The sequence below is a fragment of the Chamaea fasciata genome, unplaced genomic scaffold (genome assembly GCF_029207755.1).
Source record: "Chamaea fasciata isolate MVZ Bird 193981 ecotype frontalis unplaced genomic scaffold, bChaFas1.0.hap1 SCAF_6, whole genome shotgun sequence".
In the NCBI taxonomy this organism is placed as follows: Eukaryota; Metazoa; Chordata; class Aves; order Passeriformes; family Sylviidae; genus Chamaea; species Chamaea fasciata.
In genome coordinates, this window is record NW_027094091.1 from 17,429,067 (window position 1) to 17,440,721 (window position 11,655).

The following is an 11,655-nucleotide window of genomic DNA, read 5'->3' on the forward strand; positions in this document are numbered from 1 at the left end:
CAGATCCCCAACTTTCATTGTATTTCATTCAAATGGAGAAATTCAAAATGCTTTCATCAGCCTTATAATCTCTGAATGTGTTAGTTTCATTTCTCAGCTTTAGTTCATTTCCAAAATATAACGAGGCATTGATTTTGCAAGACTGTTTTGTAACAGTCCCAAGATGCTGTAATCAGAGGTTTTTCTATCCTACAATCAGAAGAGAGGATATGACCTAATTCAGCTTCTTTGCATTATGCATTATAATACCTGACCACATACCTGTTGCTTTCCTCACAGCAAGGTAAGGCATCAGAGCAGTGGTGCAGCTGTGGAGGAGGGTCCAGCTGAGGGTGCCAAGGTGGAGGAGCCCTAGGCAGGGTGTCATGCAGGGTAAGCACAGCCTGCCTCTCCCACAGCACTCACTCACCTCTGGAATCCTCAGCAAGGGTCAATCCTACACCTTATGTAGCTTTTCTCTCACCTACAGCACAAATCTCTTCCAAGTGTTTCCCCAGTCTTCTCTTGAGGCTTCTGAGGCTTCTGAGGCACACAGCATTGTTCCGTGAGGAGCTTTACAGGTCTGTTACCTACAAGTGAAAACATGTCATGACCCCTTGGTTCCTGTACAGGAAGAGAGAATGAGCACTCAGTTCTCTGCTGTACCTTTCCTATAGCATTCATGAACTTCAAAGATGCCTCTTCCCCCACATGAAGGTCCTCTCTTTTCCAGTAAGAAGATCAATCTGTTTCACCTTTCCTGGTACAGACACTGCCACAGAATACTTGTCACTCATAATTCCCTTCTTCGATTTTTCTCTGTCTTACCATATACTTCTGGAACAGGAGGACAAGAATAGTACAGAGTACTCAGGGTGCAGTTGGACCATAGCTACAGAGCTGTAATGTTGTTTTCCTGTTTGATTTTCATTCCTTTACTAATTTCACCTTAAAATTCATTCTTTTTCTCTGACATTGACCTGACGTTTTTAGGGAGTTCTCTGTGACAAGACCCAAGGTCTCACTCTTTGGTAGTAATAGGCTTGTCAGAGGACATTATTTAGTATGCAAATTTAGGATTATTATTTACCATCTGCACCACTTATCTATATAGAATTTTTTACTTCCATCTTGCTTTCTAGTCTCGTAAGGCCATTCTGCAATTTCTTGGAGTTAGTCTGGAGGCTGACTCCCCCAGTTCAGCTATTTTTGTCACCTCACTGTTTGCTGTGCTTTCCAGGTCACTTGCAGACATATTGTATAGCATAGTTCTTGGACGAGCCCTCTTTTCAATCTTGAAAACCAAAGATTTAGTCCTACTTTCTGTTTATGTTTCTGAGATTAGTATCCACTCAAGATAGGACCTTGTCTCTTATGCCATGGCAATTTAGTGCTTTAAAATGCTGTGGTGAGGGACTTCATCAAAAATCTCCTGAAAGTCATGTTCATCCTTAATGATTTGCTTATTGTCCTCTCAAGAGCCTTGCATTGTGTTTAAAGGCCAGGACTAGCCTTTATACAAACTATGTTTTTTTTCTTTCCAGTAAGTCACATTTATCCTGATTTCCGCTGATTCCATCTTTTATCATGTCTTCTGTTAATTTACCAAGTGCAGGCATAAGGCTCACAGAGCTGAAGATCTTCCCTAGAAACCTCTTTAAAATTTTGTGACATATTTACCATTCTTCCCTTCTCAAAAATGAGTGAAACCTTAAAGGTAAAGTTTACACACCACCGTCAATAATTCAACTATTTCATCCTTTAATTCTCTTAAGACTCTTGGGTGAATATCATACAGTCTCAGCGATTTCTTAGTGTTTATTCTACCTCCTTATTGAATTACTTCTTCCACATTTTCTTCTGTTTCAGGCAATCTCTTGCTGAGTCCTCTCAAAGGGTTTGGGGTTTCCCTCAGTCTTCCTACTGTAAGCATCAGAGCAAAACACTTACCATCTCTGCCACACCCTTGTCCTTGCTGAGTTTTCCTCAAAAAACCCCATCACCAGCTGACCTGCAGAGCTGGAGGTGTTTCCTTCTGCTCTGCTGGGAGAAGGATTTAGACCTGCCTTGATGCAGAGTGAAGCATATTGCCTATAGGGCCTATGCATATTTGCTATAAAAAGTGGTTACTTGGGCAAGGATTTCAGGAAGAGAAAGGTGGTCTCAAGTTAAGACAATTGAACAATGGTCTGGAAAGCTGAATATATGTCACTGTCATATGAACTGGGCAAGTGATTTATTTAAGTCTTCTGTTTGTGTTATTTGTGCACTCCTGATTTCTTGAGTGACTGATTCGATAACTCTCGTATACAAGCAGTGCAGTGCAATTTAGAATGTATAAAACAGCACACCAAAAATTCAGAACTCATAACCTCAAATCTTAGAGAAATGGGGGGATTATTTTCAACTCTCTGTGTCTCAGTTCAGCACTTGCAAAATGGAATAATGCTACTCTTCACCTCAGAGAGGTTTTGTGCATATAAATTCATTAAAGTTTGTAAAATGTTCAGGTACTATAGCAACAGGCACCATAGAAAAACCTGGAAGGGACATAGTAATTATCTTCATAGCAAGGTTTGGATTCTGTGCAGTAAATAAGGCATGGGGGACATATTAAGCAATAGGAAGAGAACTAAAATTGAATATTTGCTTTTCAGTTAAGCTCCTTCTGTCCTATGCACGGACTGAAGCACAAATAGTTTAGAACAAAATTCAAATGTGACTGTATAATTAGACAATGTCATAATGCTCACGCCCACTGGGGCTCATTTAGGGTCGTACAAGGCAATTCTTAGGGTTTGGCAAAGACACCAGCCATTAAAAATAGGGTTTTAAATTAGACAAAAGGTCAGGAAACTGTAATGAAAGGCAGTCCAATTCTCTTCTGCTACTCCACTGAATTGCAATTTGGAGGGGTAATAAATATTGCATACAATTTTCAAAAGTACTTTAGAGATTTGAGAGCCTAAACTCTATGAGTGTCATCATAAACCTAAGCTGCTATTACTCCAGCTAGAGGAAACTCTGCTCATTCCAGAAATGGATGCATTAGGATGATATGTCAGCATGGCACTCCATGCAGGGAGAAGCACCATGAGAGGAAGCATGTAATAAATTGTCCTTAGCCAACATGTTTGGGCTAGTATCCTTGCATACTGAGCAACTCAAGTTGGAATTCTGGACAAGTAAGGGATTGACACAAATTTGATTAATATGATTGAGTTTGACAGAATTTGGTGCTGATTTACAGCCAGTTTCTGCTAACTTTACTCAAGCTGATTCTCAGACTACTCCAACAGCGTTCCTGCTGAAATTTGTGGGGTTGCTAACAGTAAATAACATTCAGTGTAAGGCGTTCACACTCTCTACATTACAGAGAGAGAGGAATAGAGAGGAGTGAGCATACAGAGAAATTACAAGGAATTGCGTTCTTTAATTATTGTATTTAACTAAGTTGAGCAAATTCTTTCTCAAAAACTGAGAAACTGTTAGAATATTAAATTGCATACAGAAAAGTAAAATTTCTTTATTTTTAAGTCATATATGAAATGTCTATTTATATATGTGATGCTGTGGTTGACAGTAAAGACTCCATCGATTACCACAAAGCCTAACTTTCACCCATAAACAACTTAATCTACCTTGAAATTATGAACTCAGCTGACCCTGCCAAAATTTCATTATGGAGTCCAAGGAAGACAGGTGTTTTGAGAATATAGGAGGCAGCAACTTTTGCTAGAAATCTGAGCAGCAGACATAATTTTTATTTTTAAGAATATTTGCTATAAAAATAGTTTTTTATTTGTCAGGATTATCCTTATGATTTATTTTTGTTACTCTATTGTTAATTATTTAATGTTTAAGAGTTTAAAAACCTACAGCAAGTAGAAAATAACTGATTGTCATAGCAAACATCATTAGAGCTCTGGAATCCACTTCTTTGTTTCTACAGGACTGCATTTGTTCTACTAGCATACACATACAGCTGATTTTTATGGCAGAATCCGATTTGGACATTCGTTATTGACATACACACAATCATTTTAAGTGCAGTTAAGTACACCATCTGCCTTTTCTTTCTGCCTATGTCTGTGTAGCCATACACAGTGATCTGCTATTCCAGGAGTGTCTGGTGCCTGTTATAGCTGCACCAGTTGCACTACATTCAGCTGAGTAGGCATTTCCCTTATGAACCCTGATTTTCAATGTTTAACAACTAATTTGAAATTGCATAAAGCTCAAACATGGCATGCACATTTGCAAACCAGATGTGTTTCTGTTTATTCTTTTACTTTTAAATGCCAAAAATGGCAGGGTTTAAAGAGTCCATCCAGATAATATAACATTTACAATCAGCAAAGCAGATCTGCTCTCAGTTTGGGGCTGTGGTTGAAAGATGTTTGGAAGTGGGTATTACTTAGCCTTTTGATCATTATTTGTATCTCTCTACCTGTAGTTAACTGCTACCAGTACACAGCATGAACTGCAAGCCACATTTAATGAAGGGGCTTGAGCATGTCTATGACAAACCACTGGCACTTGGCATAGAGGGAAATTGTTCTGATTTACCCAGCAACTAGACAGGCTTGATTCTATTAATCCCAGGGTAGAAGTTAAAACAGTCTTTATGTTTCTCTCTGAATCTGAGAAACCTAAGGAGAGAGATAGAGAAGCCCTCCAGAGACAAATTCTGTGAAAGAATTCAAATTCATAAGAAGATGTAAAAAGGAAAGAAGGAGGAGGGAATTAATTAAAAACATTTTCATTTAAACACCATTTTCCAGTTTTTCTGACCATCTGAGCTTTATGTTGAGAAGATGCACTGCAGCAACTTCTCTAAATAAGGGGCTCTAAACCTACCAAAGGTCTACTGAAGAATTATCAGTCATATCCTGACTTCATCTGCAAGTTCCCAAGGCATTTATTTTCCCAGGTACTCTGGTAAGTGCTTGTCCTGGGGCAATGAATGCTTATCTCCTATCAAATACTCCACTGCAATCCAAGGCACCAGCTACACCCCATCTCTCCTTAGGAAGTCCTGTTTGCAAATCAATCCACTGGCTAAAGCACTCAGCACTCAGCCAGGTTCCTGTGCACAGCACCACATTTGGTAAGTGTGATACAGAGTTCTCAGCTAAACCCTGAAGTTCTAAAAGAATTTCAAGAGGCTTCTTTGCACATTCCCCACTAATTAGAGAGACGTGTTTGAACCATTTCATGCTGAGGAAGGTATTGAGCCTGGGTGTCTTGCTTCCTCAGAGAGTGCTCTGATCTCTAACAGGAATTGAGGAAACCACCTCTCCCTGCCTGAACATTAAAGGGAAGAAAGAGCTGGGTCAATTCTTTGAAGAAATAGTTACAGAAGACTGCTGTCAGGAGAGGATTCCAGATTTATGATCCCCAGTGCAACAAGGCACTTGCCCATTACTTGGAGTGAAGCAGTGGGTGCCAGAGGAGGGAAGGGGTCACACTCCCGGGTGTCACCTCCTACCTGCTGCACCTTGACATGGTCAAGAACAACAGGAAATCTGGATAAATATGAGGGGCAGTTAGGCCCTACTCAGAAGTCAGGCACTATCATCTGTAGGTATTTTTATTACTGAAAATAGTCTGTTTTACAGTTTTGTGCTATTTTCCCGTTCACCCTCTGCTATTCCCTGGCTCCAGCATGATGCTGCTGCATCTTCAGTCAAGGGCTGCAGATCCAACTGTTGCCTGGTTCCCACAAAAACAGGTCCAGTGCTCAGTGATTTGTTGTGTGATTTGTGGGTCACCAGTGTTTACACTGGTAAGCAATATTATAGGTCTCACATCTGAGGCAGTACCTTAATGTAAGGTGAAAAGTACTCAAAGAACGATTTTTCTGAAAATGTATCTTCAGCAGAGGAGAATATAAGAGTGTGATTAATCTTAGAGACATTAGTAGTTCTAATGAAGTCAGTAGGGCTACTCATTGACGTGAAATTAACACATAAAGTCTTCATAGGATGAGAGTATATATATGAAGAAAATTGCTTTCTCATCCCATTTCTCAGGCATCCAGGACCGGTTCTTGCTCTTGTGATGGCATCTTCTCCGTCAGCTGCTCAGCCAACCTCTTACTTTCCAGCTGGTCTGCTTAGACCCTTCTATAATCTCTTGTGCTTTCCCCCCACACATTCCCAAGGTGCCAAAAGGGTCCTTTTTAATCTGTACATTGGTCACATATTTCTTCTAAAAGACATGTTCAGAGAGATTGCTAATAGTTCTTGACATTGACATAAAAACAGAGGAAGAAAAAGCAGCAACCTAGTTAATTCATGTTAACTGAGGCAAGAAAGGGGCAGGTGAATTCAGACTCCAGTGGGCCACTCTCTAGCCTCTATGCTTTATGAGTCTGGATTATTTTGATTTTATTTATGGACTAATCTTTATCAATATAATCAGTATTGGCTCCTCAAGGACATAGCCATTACTCAGATGAGACTTAACTACTGTTTAATACAGTGTGGGGTGCTTAGGGGCAGAGTGGGAGATGTACAGGAATGTCTCCTCATTGTGTTACTTAGCTCTGAGCATATAAAGCAGAGGCTTAAGGAAAATAAAGAATGTGGAAATCAGGAGAAATGAAGAAAGTGAGAGCAAACAAAAGCAGCTGAGATGCAGGAAATCTGAAAAAGACACAGTATCATAAAAAATGGATGGAAAAATGACTTAATATTGTTGCCTGTCTTAAATCTTCCACCACCACGGTGATTGCAATAAATTCCATCCTTGAAGCCTAACTGCATTGTTTAGTCCATAAGGAACACTGATGCCTATTACCACGAATTCTGCTCCTTCATGCTGGAATTCTGGCTGTTGCACAACTAAGCCTTGCACTTATTCAAGTAGCCAGAAACTTTCCTAATAAAGAGAAAAAAACTGTGCTATAAATGACACAGGCTTTGAAAAATTATCAGCATTGTTAGAAATGTTAGGACACTTCCCCAATGAAAAATAAAATCTATATTTATATACCAATCATATAAGTGAGCAGTTTCTGCCATTTTTGACTGATTTTGCAGGGAGAATTTAATTCTGAGATATATAGATATATAGATATAGAGATATAGAGATACAGATATACAGATATGTATATAAAGGTTTTCACTGGCAAAATAATAAATTCTGAAGATGTTGCATCATTTACTTAAAATTTTTTTAATATTTTGGAAAAGCAGTGTGAAAATTTAACCATAATGTGAAAACTATGCCTGGAAAAGATACATGTGGGCTTTTAGTCAAATCTGGTAAGTCAAGATACATCCCAATTCCTTCTCCAGATGTCAACTGTTCCTTAGCTAATTTTCAAATGTCTTTGCAATACACAAAATTGTGTGTTAAAATTTCACATTTCTGGGCTGTAGCAACATCTCTCCTTGAAAATTGCATTACTTATTCATGTCAATCTTATCACAATAAAGAAGGAAAACAATGATGATGGGCATAACAATATACTTAAAAGAGAGGAATTATTTGTTCCTGTTATGGAGACACTGTTTTCTCTTGAATTGGTTTGAGCAAAAGGCAGCAACAAGACTACTTAGCATGGTAAAAAGTCACCTACCTCTGTTTATTTTCTTTTCAAAACCCTTTATTTTTCAATTCTATGAACAGTTTAAAACTATTTTAGACACATGAGTTAATGATAATGGCAAATAAAATATCATTATGATGTACTCACCTATAAATCTCCCTTTATCAGTTTCTGTAATGCCCCACATTCCAACCATTTCTTTGTAGGATTAGACTGCAAAATGGATATCATTCAAATACGTGAAGAGCATAAATGGTCTCAAGAAAAATACGGTTCTCACTGTGGCAAAGACTGCAATGTTTATAAACTCTTTACATTAATGTGAATCACACCATTAAGTTGTACCTCTACTTCACAATTAGTGTAACAATATAAAAAACTAGAACTAAAGAGGACTCAAGCTGATAATGAAAAAAACTGCCTTCTGGAGAGGTAGTAAATGTGCTGTTAGTGTTTCATATTTTCCAAGTACAATATTTCCTAAGACGTTGTCCACATTGAGGAATGATAGCAATAGCTGAAGCTCATTGTATTACTGTGTCCAGATTTCAGCACTGTTCCCCTGAAAAGGTTATTAGGTCTGAAAGTGCGTAAGTGGACTAAAAAGAAGGAATTCAGTGCTTTTAAAAATTAATAAGAAAGCTTTATCATTATCGTGTACTGTAAATAAGAACAAGATCCGGTTATCACAGGTTCTACACCTGTATATAACTCCAAACTTTATTTACCTGAAGTTGGACCTCATATCTAATTTTCCACCAAAAAGGTTGTTTTCATTTTCAACTTAGTTTCAATCAGGTGAGAACACACCCATTTTCTCTGAACATCAACTTGGATTTCATCACATTGGTTTCACACATGTGCACAGGTTTTCAGCTGAGCTCACACAGACACAGTAGTAGATAAGCTTTGCCCTGAGATCAACGAGAGAAAATTCATGTCAAATATTACAGGACAGCCAAAGGAAGCAGCTCTCAGATTTGTTAATATAACACTGTGTATCAGAAATGGGATTGAAAGGGTGCTGTGTGTCCAGTCACTTCGGGAGCAGAACAAATACTCTGCTCTCTGCGCTCAATTAGAAAAAGATCATTTGTCAAATGAATTGCTTTTCCACAGTATACTTGAGGACTGAGACAGAGGCAATGAAATATTCACAGAAATGCAGACAACTCGTGAAAAGTCTTTTTCTTTAGAATCCTGCAGTCTGCTTTGAAAAGGAGCAAGAAATGTAAACCATGCTATTGTGTGGTTCCTGTGTAAATTAGCTTTCTGGGAATCCAAAATAGAGCAGATTTATGCTAACAACAGGCTGAGAGAGATTACTTGCAAACAACAAAGGCAGCCTGGCCAGCAGTTTAGGCCTTCTCTTGTTAAGAAAATTTTCCCATCTGTAGCTAAATCAATTAGTTATACCAGTGCAAACCCCTGATAGAGACATGCTGCACCAGCATGAATTGGGGCTTAAAGCCATTTAGGTTAATTCAATAAATCCTTGTCAGCATTGCTTTGAAGCAAAGGATACCATAGAAGTAAAAGTTTATTTGGGGTAAAGAGACTGACTGACATGTAGGTAGGTATCAAGCTGTCATTCTTCTGGCTACAGGCATGTGCAGCTGAGTGAATATATGTGGCAGGTTGGATTTGGATCTCATCTCAAGCCTATGTAATGAAGAATGATGCTTTTCCCCTTGCAGCCTTTTCTATTCAATAACTGGTCTTTAACTAATTTTCAAATGCTTTAATCATGAGATGCAACAAGACAATTACACATGCTGACCCTCAGTGCCCCACACCTTCTGGAATAACACCAGACTGTCATCTTCCTCTCCAGCTCCCTCCTCCCAGCCCTCCCCATTTCAGTGTGCCTTGGTGGCCAAGTCTACCACTCTTTCTCATCTGCAGGAGCACAGTGTCTGAGGAAATTGTCTGGGACTGCAATCCCCAGAAATGCTACATGAGTTAATAGCTTGCATATTCAGAGGTGTGCTCTGGGGAGGTCATCAACACTGCTACAAGAAAGAGCAGCTACAACAAGTTGTGCTGCTCTCTCCCCCTCATTGTGCTGACACTGGTCACTGGCTGGGGCTGGGAGAGAGGCAGCAGGGTGTCAGAATCAGATCAAGAGATCTCATTTTCTCCAAGCTCTATTGTTCTTTCTTCCCAGCTGTAGAAGAGAGTTTGTTTAAATTGACTGCTTGTCCAGATTTCCTAAACACCTGATGTTCTAGGGAAAAATAATTTAGTAGTTAACAGATTATAGAAAATTATTGCATCAGTATTTACCTGTGTCACCTATAAACCATAAATTAAATGTTTCATCTGGTTCTCACAAAGTCAGTTCCTGTTCCCTGGATTTCATAAAACAATGTCTCCAGAATAAAATATAATATTGGAAAACAAAAAACTGTTCTAAATTTTTAAAGCCCAAATGTTCTTGTTAGGTATTTGTCACAGGTCAGTCCTCTGCATGTTGCCTACATCAGATACTTGCTCAGGAACTGCCCAGGAACCCAGGACTGAAAGCCTCCTAAGACACAGTTCATGTCCCTGCTATTACAGGCTTCATATCAAACAATTTTTCATAGCAAATCAATCTCCAGTCTGACCATAACAGATTTTTTTTTCCATCAGACAGACAGTTCTGGAATAGAGCTCCCCCACTTACTGACCTGGCACCTCTTCCACTTTGCATTAATCTTTCACGAGCATGTTTTACCAGGGCTGTGCACACCACCCCCCATGACATGGCCTCCATGTATGCACTGACATTTTGCAATTACTTCACCTCAAACAGTTTCCAACCTCTTTTCCTCACGTACTTTACAGAGTGTTCCTGTTGAGTGGTCCTGCTGCATCACTACCAGAGAGAAGGCAGTAATCTGTGTGTGGTGTGGAGACAGGAATGTGTGCCTTGTGAGACATGGGAAAAGAGGGACAGAAACAGGAATTACTGACAAACAAAACACAGAAGGAATTTCATTTTCCTACTCACCTATAGCCAGAGATTAGCCCCAAGACTTTTCCTTCTCTTCAGTTGTTTCCAAAATATAGGCTGACAGTCCTTGGCAGAAGTTCTTGTTGGGCTGTGACTGCATGACCTTGAACTTTGTGATATTAAATTTCATCCATTTCTTTTTACTTCAATCCTTAGTTATCCATCTCATTCACACGATATTTTGATCCTCCTCTACACAGACAGTGCCACCCAGCACTGTGTCACCAGCATAATTCTTAGCTTTTAGTTTTGATCCTCAGTTTAGAAGTAAAAATACTAAACAAATACAGTCTTACTTTTTTTAGCCACACAACCTTCCAGAAGTAACCTCACTCCTGCCTGCCACTACCTCTTCAACACTCAGTTCACTTTAGTCAAATTTTACCCAATTTTTTACTCTTGTGTAAACTCAGCTCCTTCCCCTAGTTTGATCATTAGTCAGTGAGAATGCAGAAAAAAATTAGTTGGATAGCTACTAGCTGCTAGATTGGTCTTAATAATATGCAGTTTTTGAACAATGTTCAAAGTAAAAACAGTTGAAGATGAGGAAATAAATATATTTATAAAGAGATTAAATGCAGTTTCAGACAAGGGAGATTGTTCCAAATTCATTTGACACTGCTCTTCAGTGGAATTTATTTTTCCAGGAAAAGAACCCCAAACAATCAACACCATTGGCCTGGGCTCCAGTAAAAGGACAGTTACTTAGCCTGTGGAGTTTAGGCAGGGAAAGGGCAGAGAGAGTTAGCATAACTTCATACCAGTTAAAAATAACTGTTGGGACTGAGAGTGACTGCTTGGTTGAGTGATGCCATTTACCACAGCTTTAAATTACTGTGGAATTGTTTAGGCATTAGTTAACTGTCTGCCATGAATCCCATGATGGATCTCTAAAGTCAGGGTTAAGGAATGGTTTACCATAGCCTGGTTAATGGTTATACAAGCTGTTCTTCATGTCTGATTAGTTTTTATCTTTCCTTTATTGTAATTGTGTGATAATTAACCTAATTCCTTTACTACCTTTTTAATTTTTTTTTAATTTATGTATTTTGTGATTTTAGGACTAGCAGGTTTTTCCTGGGACGAGCTCTTCTGTTAGAGAGCATTACACTATGTCAAT

The 11,655-nt window shown here is 38.9% G+C and overlaps 1 long non-coding RNA gene across 2 annotated transcripts; it reads right to left on the reverse strand.

Annotated features, from left to right (window-relative positions):
- Nucleotides 1-415: 415 nt before the first annotated feature.
- On the reverse strand, nt 416-10,563 carry LOC136290552 (uncharacterized). Of its 2 annotated transcripts, none has more exons than XR_010721199.1 (4): nt 10,533-10,563; nt 7,685-7,750; nt 646-816; nt 416-569 (listed from the first exon to the last, which is right to left on the reverse strand). It is a non-coding gene; the product is annotated as an uncharacterized lncRNA (long non-coding RNA). The 2 variants fall into 2 exon arrangements; XR_010721198.1 differs by lacking the exon at nt 10,533-10,563 and adding an exon at nt 8,266-8,413.
- Nucleotides 10,564-11,655: the final 1,092 nt, after the last annotated feature.